Consider the following 13483-nt stretch of genomic DNA (forward strand, 5'->3'; position numbering starts at 1 on the left):
TCTCATTGCTAATTTGATAAATTCAGCCCAGTAGGTGACCTAGGTCCCCAAACCTCGGTTTACTAATTTTTCAAAAAAGGGTAAAGATAATAGTTTGGATGGCATGGATTTTTTTTTCTGGTGAACTATAACTTTTATTCTTTATGTTAAAAAACATAGAGGTTAAAATCTCCTCGGAGATCATTGTATCAATCTCATTTTACAAAGTGAGGAAATGGCATTTTTTTGTGTAATGACACAGCTGTCTTCATGGTGGAACTGAAATTCAAACCCAGGCTTCTTGGTTCCTAGTCTGGTACCTTTGCCAAGGCACTTTCTCCTTTCCTTATTCTTTCCTGCCACTTCATCTAAAGCACAGAGAAGGGGCTTTGCAGAATAGGAACAAGAATCCAGATCTCCTGACTCCTTTCCTGGTGTCATTTAATGATACCATCTGGAAGAGCTGAAAGACCTCCATAAAAAGCCCTGAGATCTTAGTTGGAATTGGGAAAAGTCATTTTTCAGGCAGGAGTTGAAGCTTGCATATAGAAAGACTGTTAGTGCAGCCAGAACTCTCTCTACCTTGGTTACAATCCAGGAGGGGCTCCCTGGGCCAGGCTCACATGCCTCTTACCAATCCCTTCTTTTGTATATGGGAACTTTTCAAGAAGAGAAAAACATTTACAGTATTTCAGTGCTCCTACTTGGCTTTGGAGGACCTCAGCGAGTAATTAAGGTTTTCAAATAGCAATTAGGAGGCCAACCTGCTGAGATAAACATGGGAGGGGCCTAGTGGTCTATTTTAAAGCCCTAAAAATTGAGGCTTCCCTAATTGAGAGAAGGAAAGCCCCGAACTGGGAATCAAGAAAATTAGGATCTGATATCTGTCCCCCCCTCTCTGCCACAAAGTTGCTATGCAACTGAAGATTAACTCCTTACATGTCTTTGGGACTCAAATTTTCTGCTTCCTATTATTCTCAATTCAGTGATGGTAATATGCATCAGATTATTTATACTCACCAGTTACACCTCTCTTTTGTTCTTTGGGGATTCCATAACTTTGATTCTTCAGAGATTATGGTGTTCCAAAAACATGTAACCATGACAGCAGTCAATTAGGAAGCATTTCAAGGCTTGCCATGTGTCAGATACTGAGCCTTGTGCTAGGAATACAAAGGCCAAAATAAAACAATTGCTTGTTGCCCTCAAGGAGCTTACATTCTTTTGAAGGAAACAACATATACATGTATACCTCAATGTAAATTATATATACAAGAAAACTGAAGGTGATTTTGGTGGTGAGAAGCACTGATCGCTGTACCTATCAGGAAAGGTCTCATGTTGGAAGTGATTTTGAAATGGATGTTTAGAGAAACAAGGAATTCTAGAAAGTAGAGAGTTGGAGGAAATAAATTCCAGCTTTGGGAATGTCTGGGCATAGGTACATAGGTGAGAGAAGGAATATTATGCATAAGGAAGAACAAGCAGGTTGGCTCCACAGTAACACAGAGTGCATAAGGAAGAACAATATGTAATGTGAGAAAGAATAGCCTTGAGGTCAATTGAGAAGCAACTAGAAATCCACTTTTTCCCCCCATAAGCAACAGGGAACCCCTAGAATATTTTATAGATTCTCAGGCTTTAAAAGTCCTGAGTTAGCAAAGATTTGAAGTAGATCAATAGGACTCTCCCACATTTCAGCAGGTTAGCCTCTCCTAATCTATCTGTCTGTCTATCTGTCTGTCTGTCTATCTATCTATCTATCTATCTATCTATCTATCTATCTGTCTGTCTGTCTACAGATAGGCTAGCTTATTGGACTGGCAATTCAACTGAATGGCATTGTCTAGACAATCTGGGAGGAAAAGACCTTTAGGGTTTCTGGCTAAAACAGAAACAATTCACTTGCATATAATGGCATCACCTTCCTGTTCTAGAATGAAGGACAAACAACAATGGTCTAGACCAGTGGTTCTCAAACTTTTGTCTTCTATTTATTTATACTATTTAAAATTATTGAGAATCTATCCAAAGAGTTTGTATTTATGAGTTATATTTTTATATACTTACCATATTTGAAATTAAAAACTAATTTTGAATTTATAGAGCCTCTGAAAGGGTCTAAGACACCCAGGATTCTCTGAAGCAACCACACTTTGGGAACCACTAGTCTAGACAGTAGGCATTTTTTCCCACACCTGTAGTTTTAATTTGGGTAGCTAGGTGGTTCAGTGGAATGTTGGGGCTGAAGTCAGAAAGACACTATCTTACTCAGACACTTCCTGGTTATATCATCTGTACAAGTCACCTAATTCTGTTTACCTCAGTTTCCTCATCCATAAAATGAACTGAGGAAGGAAATGGTAAACCATTTCAATATCTCTTCCAAGAAAACTTCAAATGGGGTTGCAAAAAATCAGGTACTATTGCAATGACTGAACAATAACAAAAAGTTTTTCTTTTATGGATTATTAGTCTGATTTATTTTGTCATTGTGGACATTCCCTGTAATGGTTGAGGACTTGTTGTATCTAGTCCAATATCACCAATAGTCAACCAAAGGAGCTCTTCATTCTTTTCTGTATTTCCTTTTAAGCATCTGGGATGAACAGATATTTTCTCTATGACATTTCTTTGTTAATCACAGGGTTATTAGATCTCTATCTCTGGTGTTTCATTTATAGAGGAACTTTGTATGATTTTAAGATATGGGTGAGGGACTCCTTGTTGGTGAAGATCATTTAAGGCTGCTTTTTGCTCTATTGAATCAAATACCTCTTCTAAAATAAATCAACAAACAATAAGTGAAGTAGAATTTAGTATTGTTGACATCTTTCAACCAGTTCTAGGATGGTAAAGATATGATCAGCAATAGAAAATCATTTGTGAAAGACTTTCTCTTCTCTTTTTCATATATTCATCCAGGCTTCCTTTGTAGAACAAACTCAAAAAGATATTTTCAATTATCTTTTGGAGATATTATGCCAGAGTTTGAGTCTGAAATAAAATCAGGAGCCATCAGGTCTCATCTGTCTTTGAACAAGAATATCCTACCTCTTCAACATATCTGACCCATGATTATTCATTTAACCTTTGTTCAAATAAGATATACAACTCACCACTCCCTAAGGTGGCTCATTTCATTTTTATATGTCTCTAATTGTCAGAAGTTTGTCCTTACAGCAAGACTAAGTTCCTCACTTTTCCTCTTCCCCTCATTGCTTTGAATTCTGAAAGTCTACTTATTCTTTGGTATGACAGTGTAAAGTCCATGCTCTTTGGAAGCAGCAAAGTTTTCTTCAAAGTAAACATATCCACTTCAACCAATACTCTTGTGGTATAAACTCAAAGTTTTTCAGTATTCTGGTTGCCCTTTTCTGCATGTTATCTAGTTTATCAATGTCCTTCTGAGAAAATAAAATACAATACTAGAAATAAACACTACATTTCAGATATGGGAGGTCTAGGGCAGAATCAAAAAGGTGTTTCCTAATCTCCTTAATGAATATTGATGCTAAAATCTTAAATAAGATATTAGCAAAAAGACTTCAGAAAATCATCCCGAGGATAATACACTATGATCAAGTAGGATTTATAGCAGGAATGCAGGGCTGGTTCAATATTAGGAAAACTATTAGCATAATCGACCATATCAATAAACAATTAACAAAACCATATGATCATCTCAATAGATGCAGAAAAAGTACTTGATAAAATACAACATCCATTCCTACTAAAAACACTTGAGAATATAGGAATAAATGGACTATTCCTTAAAATAATAAGGAGCATATATTTAAGACCATCAGTAAGCATAATATGTAATGGAGATAAACTGGAACGTTTTCCAGTAAGATCAGGAGTGAAACAAGGCCACTATCACCATTACTATTCAATATTGTATTAGAAATGCTAGCCTTGGCAATAAGAGTTGAGAAAGAGATTAAAGGAATAAGTGTAGGAAATGAGGAAATCAAACTATCACTCTTTGCAGATGATATGATGGAATACTTAGAGAACCCCAGAGATTCTAATAAAAAGTTATTAGAAATAATTCAGAACTTTAGCAAAATTACAGGATACAAAAGAAATCCATATAAATCCTTAGCATTTTTATACATCACCCACAAAATGCAACAGCAAGACATACAAAGAGAAATTCTATTCAAAACAACTGTTGAGAGTATAAAATATTTGGGAATCTATCTACCAAAGAATAGTCAGGAATTATATAAGCAAAATTGCAAAACACTTGCCATAAAAATAAAGTCACATTTAAATAATTGGAAAGACATTAAGTATTCTTGGATAGGCCGAGTGAATATAATCAAGATGGCAATACTCCCCAAACTAATCTATTTATTTATTGCTATACCAATCAGACTCCCAAGAAACTATTTTAATGACCTAGAAAAAATAACAACAAAATTCATATGGAAGAACAAAAGGTGGAGAATTTCAAAGGAATTAATGAAAAAAAGTCAGATGAAGGTGGTCTAGCTGTACCTGATCTAAAGCTATATTATAAAGCAGCAGTCACCAGAACCATTGGCTAAGAAATAGACTAGTCAATCAGTGGAACAGATTAGGTACACAGGACAAAATAGGGTACAACTATAGCAATCTAGTGTTTGACAAACCCAAAGATACCAACTTTTGGGATAAGAATTCATTATTTGAAAAAAACTGTTGGGAAAACTGGAAATGAGTATGGCAGAAATTAGATATGGACCCACACTTAACACCATATACCAAGATAAGATCAAAATGGATCCATGATTTAGGCATAAAGAATGAGATCATAAATAGATTAGAGGAACAGAGGATGGTTTACCTCTCAGACTTGTGGAGGAGGAAGAAATTTATGACCAAAGGAGAACTAGAGATCATTATTGATCACAAAATAGAAGATTTTGATTACATCAAATTAAAAAGCTTTTGTACAAACAAACTAATGCAAACAAGATTAGAAGGGAAGTAACAAATTGGGAAAATATTTTTTACAGTTAAAGGTTCTGTTAAAGGCCTCATTTCCAAAATATATAGAGAACTGACTCTAATATATAAGAAATCAAACCATTCTCCAATTGATAAATGGTCAAAGGATATGAACAGACAATTTTCAGATGCTGAAATTGAAACTATTTCCACTCATATGAAAGAGTTTTCCAAATCATTATTGATCAGACAAATGCAAATTAAGACAACTTTGAGATAACACTACACACCTGTCAGATTGGCTAAGATGACAGGAAAAGATAATGATAAATGTTGTAGGGGATTGGGAAAACTGGGACACTGATGCATTGTTGGTGGAGTTGTGAAAGAATCCAACCATTCTGGAGAGAAATCTAGAATTATGCCCAAAATGTTAACAAACTGTGCATACCCTTTGATCCAGCAGTGCAACTCCTGGGCTTATATCCCAAAGAAATACTAAAGAAGGGAAAGGGACCTGTATGTGCCAAAATGTTTTTGGCAGCCCTTTTTGTAGTGGCTAGAAACTGGAAAATGAATGGATGTCCATCAATTGGAGAATGGTTGGGTAAATTATGGTATATGAATGTTATGGAATATTATTGCTCTATAAGAAATGACCAATAGGAGGAATACAGAGAGGTTTGGAGAGACTTACATGAACTGATGCTGAGTGAAATGAACAGAATCAGGAGATCACTATACACTTCAACAACGATACTGTATGAAGATATATTCTGATTGAAGTGGATATCTTCAACATAAAGAAGATCTAATTCACTTCCAATTGATCAATGATGGACAGAAACAGCTACACCCAGAGAAGGAACATTGGGAATTGAATGTAAACTGTTTGCACTATTGTCTTTTTACCCAGGTTACTTATACCTTCAGAATCCAATTCTTACCAGGCAACAAGAAAATTGGTTTTACACACATATATTGAAATGAATACAAGGGATAATGTAAAAAAAATTACTCATGCATATGTATTGTCAAAAAATTATAATTATAAAATTAATAAAAAAACTCAAAAAGGTGGTTCCTAATTCTGGATATTGACTAGAGAAAAATAATAAGGGCTCATACTTACTCCTAGACACTATGCCTCTGATTTAAGCCTGTTAAATTAGATTTTTTGGACTACTATATCATACATCTATTGAGTGATATTGAATCTGCAATCCATAAAAAGGTCTATTTCTTTTTTTTTCAAATTAACTGGTTTAGCCACATATTTCCCATCTCATAATTATGAAATTCATGATTTGAACCCAAGTCTAAGATTATCATTTATGCTTATTAAATTTCATCCTATATAGTTCAAAAGTTGTAACCTATAAAGTTTTTCTTGATTCTTGATTGTCATCCATGTTTTATATCTGTTCCTCCCATCCTTATCACATCTGCAAATTTTGTAAGTTTGCCATATATGCCTTTATCCCAAGTCACTGATAAAAATTTTGTACAACATGGCACCAAACAAGGTTTTAGAGAGCAATCCACCATAGCCCTCCTTCCTAGGTCATATGCAATGATTAATAACTGCTCTTTGAGCCTTGCTAGCCAATCCATTCAACATGATTGTACAATCATTTATCCACATTTTATTGTTTTCTGCAAGTACATGAGACATTTTCCCCAATGTGTTCATACCTTGGTTTATCCTTAAGTCCTTTTCATTTTCTACTGCTCTCCCTCCTCTTTGAGTCATTGTCTTTTAACTTCTTTGCTTTAATCCATCTTATTGTGCTTCTTCATTCTCTTCACCATTGGTTTCTTCTTTTCCTTTTGTTCAGGTCCTTCTCTTTCCATTTTTCCTCAAATCCTCTAGAATTTCTCCTGGGCAAATTCAATCTCTTGACTGTCTTTCTAATTCAAAATCCCTACAGATCTCCTTCATAGTTGTTTCTCTTTATTTCAGCTAAAATCCTTTTTCTGTTTCTCCCACATAGCATTTTCCCATTCAAACTAGAAATGGAATGATAGATTACCTAAGATTTTCTCTATTGTTTTGGCATCTTATCCTCTTTGAGATGGTGCATAAAAGAATTTGTTAATACTTTCAAGTTTTTATATAATTTAGCAAGGATGTCCTTAATGTGAATTTGGATTGGTCTATTTGACATTCCAAACTTCAGTTAAATTCCATCTCAACTTTATTGTTTTGCACATCACAACTTTATTGTTAGCGCCTAACACACAGCTAAATTCATTGATTTGCTTTGAGCTCAAGCTTCAATTACAGCTTTTTAAAGAGGTCTTTACTGATTCTCCCCTGTTTCTCCCTATTAGTATATTTCTTCAGATTCTCCTAGTTATATTGTATCTTATATATATGTTGCTATTTGCCAGCTGAATTCTCCACTAGAATATAAGCTTCTTGTGGGTGGAGACGATCCTTTTGTTATATTTTTGTATCTTGAAATTTAGCATAATGTCTGGCACATGGAAAATTCTTAATAAATACATTTTGGCTCATGGATTTCTTTACATTAATATATCTTCTTAACATACTATTCTCCCTTCCTTCATTTCATTTCTCATTTCTGGCCCACCTTTAATTAAAATATATCTTTTTAGAGACATATTCCCATCATGGATCTCATCCCACTAGATTTAAATGATATCTGTGAGGTAGAATTTGCCTCTTTGTATTAGGACCCTTAGATTACTTGTTACACATATCTTACAAATTTGTGTGAGTGTATCTGACACTGCTGTTATTATTTCTCATTCTTGAATTTTCCTGTCCTATAAATTACTAGTCCTTTCTACTTCTATTCTTCCTACATTGTAGACATTCTCTATCTGGTTTGATAAGTAGACATAGTTGGTTTTCTGTTCTATTCTGTTGAAGTCCTTTTGGCTAGATTTGCAAGAAATAAAGCAAATGCATATACATATACAAGCTCTCTGTGTGTGTGTGTGTGTGTGTGTGTGTGTGTACATATGCCTGTATGTGTGTATATTTCTAGCTATCTACTTATTTTATCCATCTATCTATTGTCTATACAAAACCTTGTTAAGTGCAATCATTTTCTGGTAAAAAAGCTCACAATTTCTTAAATTTTTGACAAAAATTCTAGACTATATTATTTAAAGGGATGCTAATCTAGAAAAAAAGATTAGTCTTCATAAAGAGTCAGCATAGAATTAAGTATAGTACATAAAGTAATTTCATTCCTTTTTTGTTAGGGTTAGTAGATTAATTAATCAAGGGAATGCTATATACAGGATACATAAAATTTTTTTTAGCAAAACATTGTTCAAAAGTTCTCATGTTCTTCTTGTAGAAAAGATGGAGAGAGGTGGGGTGGGTAGTTGGAAGTGGTTTAACAGTAGTACCCAATGAACAGCCAAAAATAGTTCAATTTCTAAGAGTTGCTAGAAGTTGTTCTATGGATTAATAATAATGTTGCATCTCTTAAATACCTTAGTACCTCCTCAACAATTAATCAGAGCATCTTCCACTAATGCTTATTGGGTGAACTTTGCTGATAGCACCTGTGAATCCACATCATTTCTCTTTGGTGGACAAATAGCTATTTTTCTTTTCTATGATGGGGTTCTGAACCTGGAAGTTGTGAACTCTTTTTAAAGCATATTTTAATGTTTAATATGTTGATATTTTAATAACTGTGATTATGACACAAAAGGCTAAAAATCCTTTCTCTATATGAGATATAATAAATTACTTAGTTCCCAGTGTTCCTCCTTCCTTTTCTCATCCTAGTCACAATCTTCTCTTGACACAATCTTAGAGTTTCCTTCTTTATTTCATACCCTTTGAAAATTCTCCACTCTTTTTTTAAAGGGACCCTCCATTATCATGGGTAACTACAGAGAATTAAAAGGTTTCCTCTCTTTAAATTTTGTAGCAGGGTGACCAACAAGCATCTGGAACATAATTACTTGGTCAAAGATGAACTGTGTGTTCTATATAGATCATTTATTCTGGGCCCAGCTTAGCTCAGTTCAGTCCAGAGATTCAGGTTTAGGATCAGAATGCAATAAAATCCTTGAGAACAGTAAACTGCAATAAAAACAACTTTACTTAGAATGATTAAAAAGAATACAATTCTGTATGTTTAAAAGGATTACACATATTTAACCTATATCAGACTGCTTACTGATTGGGAAGGGAGAAGTAAGAGAGGGAAGGAGAAAAATTTAGAACATAAAGTTTTACAAAAAATGTGAGTCAAAAATTAATTTTACATTTATTTGGAAAAATAAAATATTATTAAAATACAATTTTAAAAGATAAAAATGATATTAACCCAGATAAAAAGCAACTTCTTTCTCCCTCTGCCATTCCTATATCAAGCTAAGAAAAAAATCATTGTAGAGTCATGAGAATTTCCCTAAAACTTCTGACATCTTCTACCCAACGACAATGCCTTCATGCTTCATGAAGCAAGGAAGACAAACCTATGATGATCATATAAATGTCTTCCTCCCTATATTCTTACCCCCACCTTGAAGGGAATTCAATGTAGATTATATCACAATGGCATTACTCTATCCTGATTCTCCTGCTGCATGTCAGTAACTTCTCTGCCTCCTTTGCCAGGATCTTCTGCCAGGTCACACCTACTAACTGTAGGTGTTGCCCAAGACTTTGTCATAGTGCTCTTCCCCATATATACTGTTTCAGTGATCTCATCTATGACTCACATGGGTACAGTAAATTATCTCATGCAGACATTTTTCAGATCTTTTTATCCAACTTGAACCTCGGTCCTGAGCTATACTCTTGGACCACCAACTGCCTATTGGACATCTTGAGCTAGATGCCCAAAGACATCTCAAACACAAGTCCAAAACAGAACTCATTATCTTTTCTCTCAACTCCTTTTCTTTTCCCAGATTCACTTTTTGTTGTCAAGGGCATCACCTTTCACCTAGGTGTTATACTCAACTGTTCCTTTGCATTAGTCCCATAAATACAATCTGGTGCTATTGTCTTACTCTTTTGACTTTCACAGTATTTCTCATATATACCCTCATGTTCCCACTTAAAACAATCACCATCTGGTGCAAGCACTCATCACCTTGCACATCCACTACAGTCTTGCTACAGTCTTCTGCTGGGTCTCCCTGCTTCAGATCTTTCTCAACTGTCAAAATTATCTTCTAAAATACAGGTTTGATCACATGAACTGTTCCCCACTCCTAACTCAGATTTTAATGGCTCCTTACAATCTTTAGAAATAAATGCAAAATCCTCTTGTGTGGATTTTAAAGTCCTGACTCTTCTCTCCCTGTCTGGTCAACTTACACTGTACTCCCCTTCATATATTTTACAATCCAGCAACACTTGGCTCCTTGTTGCTGCTCCTAGCAAATGACTCTCCATCTTCCACCATCATATATTTCACTGGCCCAGAATGTATAAAATTCTCTCATTTTTACCTTCAGTTCCTTGGCTTCCTTCAAGTCTAGTTCAAATCTCACTTCATATAAAAGATTTTTACAAGTGTTCCCTGCTTCCCCTTCACTCTGAAATTAACTGCCAATTTACACAATATATTACTTATACAGAGTTAGTGGTTCACATGTTGTTTTCTCTTTTGAAGATGAGATTCATGAGTGTAGGGACTGTGTTTTTATTTTTCTTTGTATCCCCAGTGTTTAGCACAGTGAAAACAATTACCAAGATGCTTGTTGATTAACTGATCACTCCTGCCATATTGTGGCAAAGTTGTCTTGTTTTTTCATATATGCTGGATTGTTATATATATTATTCAGTCTCTGGATCTTCTTTAATTACCTCATGTGAACCACTCTTTATGGTGAATTGTTGTGGGAATCATCTTAGTTTATAGAGATAAGAAAAAATGGCATATGGATTGTTAGCTGCTGATGTCTTCATCATTTTTTTGGTCATAATACTGAAATTTTTCATCCATTTATCTTTTAAGACAAATTTATTGACATCTTGTATGGGATTGTTTCGTTTCATATGCTATGCTATAATTATAAAAAAAATAAAGCTGCTAAGATGACAGGAAATAATAATTAATGTTAGAGGGGATGTGGGAAAACTGGGGCACTAATACATTTTTGATGGAGTTGTGAAGTAATCCAACCATTCTGAAGAGCAATTTGGAACTATACCCAAAAGACTATCAAATTGTGCATACCTTTTGATGCAGCAGTGTTTCTATTCTATAGAATAGTATTCTATCCTATAGCAGCTTATATCCCAAAGAGATCTTAAAGGAGGGAAAGGGACCCACATGTGCAAAAATGTTTGTGGCAGCCCTTTTTGCAGTGGCTAGAAACTGGAAACAGAGTGGGTACTCATCAATTGGAGAATGGTTGAATAAGTTATGGTATATGAATATTATAGAATATTATTGTTCTATAAGAAACTATCAGCAGGATAATTTCAGAAAGGCCAGGAGAGACTTATATGAACTGATGCTAAGTAAAGTGAATAGAATAAGAAGAACATTGTACATAGCAATAGCAAGATTATACAATGACCAATTCTGACAGATGTGGCTCTTTTCAACTGCGAGATAATTCAGGGCAGTTCCAATGATCTTGTGAGTAAGAGAACCATCTGCATCTGAGATAAGACTGTAGGAACTGAGTATGAATTGCAACATAGCATAGCATCCACTATTTTTGCTGTTATTTGCTTGCCTTTTGTTTTCTTTCTCAATTTTTTTCTGTTTGATTTTATTTTTCTTGTGCAGTATGATGATTGTGGAAATATATATGTTTAACATATATTGGATTACTTGCTGCCTAGGGCAGGGGATTAGGGGAAGGGAGGGAAAAATTTTTGGAACACAAGGTTTTGCAAGGTTGAATATTGAAAATTATCTATGCATATGTTTTGAAAATAAAAAAGAAAGAAAAGAAAAAAAGCTGCTATCCACTTAAATTTGGCTTTTAATTATGGGTTTTGCTTCTTTAAATTTTATTTCTTATTTTTTAATATTCTTAATTTTTTTCATTTCCAAATACTCTCCTTCTCTTTCACCCCAATCCCAACGATTAATTAGGCAAGAAATATATTATAAATTAAAGATGTCAGTTCATGCAAAATACATTTCCATATTAGCCATTGTTCAACAACAACAACAAAAAACCTCTAGAAAAATAAAAGAAGTTTAAAAATTAAGTTTAAATTTGTACTTAGAACCCAGCAGTTCTTTCTCTGGAGAAAGGTAGCATTTTTCAACATGAGCTCTTTGAAATTGTCTTAGATCATTATATTGATCAGAATAGTGAAGTCATTCACAGTTGATCATTGTATAATTTTGCTGTTACTTTTGTACAGTATTTTTCTGGTTCTGCTCACTTTACTTTGCATCAGATAATGGAAGTCTTTCCAGGTTTTTCTGAAACCATCTTGCTCATCATTTCTTATAACACAATAGTATTTCATCACCATCATATGCCACAATTCAGCTATTCCTCAATTGATGGGTATCCCCTCAATGTCTAGTTCTTTTCTATCAAAAAAAGAGCTGCTATATAAATATTTAGACCCTTTTCCTTTTTCTTTGATCTCTTTGGGATACTGACCTTGTAGAGGTATTACAGGATCAAAGGGTATGTATAGCTTTATAATTTTTTGGCCATAGTTTCAAATTGTTCTCCAAAACAATTGAACTAACTCATAACTTCACCAACAGCATATTAGTGTCCCAACTTCCCCCCTTCAACATTTGTCATTTTGCTTTTCTGTCATATTAGCCAATCTGATATGTATGAAGTAGTACCTTACAATTGTTTTAATTTTCAATTTTCTAATTAATAGTAAATTAGAGCATTTTTATATGACTAGACTTTTTTCAGAGAAATTTGTTATATATTTTGTCACAACTTCCTCCCTTATCAATAGATATGACAAGTAAAACTTTCTATGCTCCCCTACTTTACTTATGATATCCTCTTTTATGTCAAAATAATGTACCTATTTTGACATTATCTTGGTACATGATGTGAGATGTCTTATTTTGTACCTTCTGATTTTTTCCCTTTATTCCTGCCCTTCCCTCTTGCAGAGGGTCACACCTTATCAAAAAGAAAAAGAAAAAATTAAGCAAATACCAATCAATACTTTCAAAAACATCTGACATTACTTGCAATGTTTCATATTCAAGGACTTCTACCTCTGCAAAGGAGTATGGCAAGGTAATCTTTGCTTTTTGCAATTTTGCAACACTTGTTTTCAATCATTTTCCTTTTCAATTATATTGTTGTAGTAGTATATATTGTTTTCATATCTCTGCTTATTTCATTTTGTGTTCAAGTAACTTTTAAAAATTTACTTTATTTTTAATTCAGGGAATAAAATAAGCATTTCTATAATAGTACAATAAAAAACAAGATGATTGCACATGAAATTACAAACCTGCCATATGCAACTTGCTATTACCTCCAAATATACAACAAAATTAATGCATGGGATAAACTGAGTGAAGACCACTCATAAGGATGTGGCTTTGGCCTATGCCCTAATTGTGACTTGAGACTTTGCAATAACAAGTTGAGCTATAGC

This window comes from Sminthopsis crassicaudata, chromosome 1, assembly GCF_048593235.1.
Source record: "Sminthopsis crassicaudata isolate SCR6 chromosome 1, ASM4859323v1, whole genome shotgun sequence".
Taxonomy (NCBI): Eukaryota; Metazoa; Chordata; class Mammalia; order Dasyuromorphia; family Dasyuridae; genus Sminthopsis; species Sminthopsis crassicaudata.